Source organism: Tupaia chinensis, unplaced genomic scaffold (assembly GCF_000334495.1).
Source record: "Tupaia chinensis unplaced genomic scaffold, TupChi_1.0 Scaffold143851_1, whole genome shotgun sequence".
Classification (NCBI taxonomy): Eukaryota; Metazoa; Chordata; class Mammalia; order Scandentia; family Tupaiidae; genus Tupaia; species Tupaia belangeri.
This window is the reverse complement of record NW_006203702.1, coordinates 17612-19274: the sequence shown is the minus strand read 5'-3', so window position 1 is coordinate 19274 and position 1663 is coordinate 17612.

The following is a 1663-nucleotide window of genomic DNA, read 5'->3' as shown; positions in this document are numbered from 1 at the left end:
CTCATTTGACTGTTCCTTATTAATCTATTCTTGATATCTTCCCTTAGTTTCAGATGTTTGGATTAAGGCTACTGTGAGCTCTTTCCGTAGTACTAACGTGTGTGCATTTGTTTGAGTTTATGCTTTTGGCATGTGATTGGGCTGTCATGTTGTATGTTACATGTCTTCAGAATCCAATTTCCCAAAATGTTTGTAACTGATGCTCCAATTTTGGTTCTAAAAGTACAGTTGTTCCACATTTATTGATTTTTTAAATTTGGTCTTATTTTGTATTTCTCCATTTACTAATGTTAAACATGTTTTACATATTTATTGAACATTTAGAAATCTCCTTTGTGAAGTGTCTGTCCAAGTGTATCATCTCTTTTTCTTTGAAAGGGCTCAGGTTTTTTTCTAACTGAAGATGTTAATTATCTGCTTCAGAGAGGAAGTAGAAGGATCATCAGTTAGCAAGACCCTGGTTTCTTTGTTGCTTTTTTTAGATTTTGTTAAATGGATAAAAATATGGGACCCAAGTTTGATAAAACTGGCAAAAATGCTATACCTTACAAAAATATTTCAAGTATGTAACTCTGGCTGTTTTACTTAAGTCTTAAAATAGGTCTCTGGGATGAACTGTTTCAGCATCTTTAAGGTCAGGTAACTTGGAAAGGCTAATTTTCTCTTTGGCAAGCTTCTGTTTCTTTTTTCTTTCTCACAGCCTAGGGTCACTCCATCACCTGCAGATGATATAACTGCAGTACCAGATGAGCAGGCCTGCACACCACACACCCCAGTGATGTTGATGCTATTCCAACCCTCCATCTTCACCCACTGGAGTATAGATGCAGTACCTGCACTGGTGCAGCTGGTCAACCAGAAGCCTTGGTGCAAAACATGTTGCTCAGACTAGTTGCCACTCAGCCAGGGAGGCAGAAGGCCTTAACTTTTGAATTATATAAATATTTGTGATCACTTTATTTTGTGTATCTATTTTTATTTTTCTATAGGATTAAGTGTTTTTTTAAGCTTTTTTCTTCCATGACAGAGACAGCACTCTTAAGAGTGTCTTGATACCTTGATTCATTCTCACCTCAGCCAACTGTGGACCACAGTACATGTATGCTCAGCATGCTTAAGTAGGTCTCTGTTCCATCTCTTGAGCCCCCAAAATCTTTCCATGTACATACATTACCATCATGGTGCATTGTGTTTTACATTGTGCCACCATCTGTCCTCTCCATGGGAAATCCTTAAATGCTTAGAAATAGTGGTGTTTTATTTACTATTAAAATATTTTTAATGTTTTTTTGTCTGTATATTTTTGGTATAGGTCATATGTGTTTGCTGAAGAGACACGGAAAGAGGGAAAAATGAGAAATCATGTCCAAGGGGGATGGCAGTCCTTTCTCCACTCTCATCAGTATTCGGGGCACAAGTAACTAGTATGTTTTTCAAGTTATCACGTTTGGAACTCAAATCACAGAATCAGCTATGTGGGATCCTGCACTTTAACCATTCTGCAACTTATTGGCCAAAATATTTTTAATTTTGTTTAAATAATTTTTTCTGTATTGACAAAGATTCTCTGCTTGACCATAACTTAGCCAGACTTCTTAAACTTTACCAAGATCTTTTTGTGGACTTTTCTATGAATTCAAGGTAGGTGGGTTTGAGCAGAATC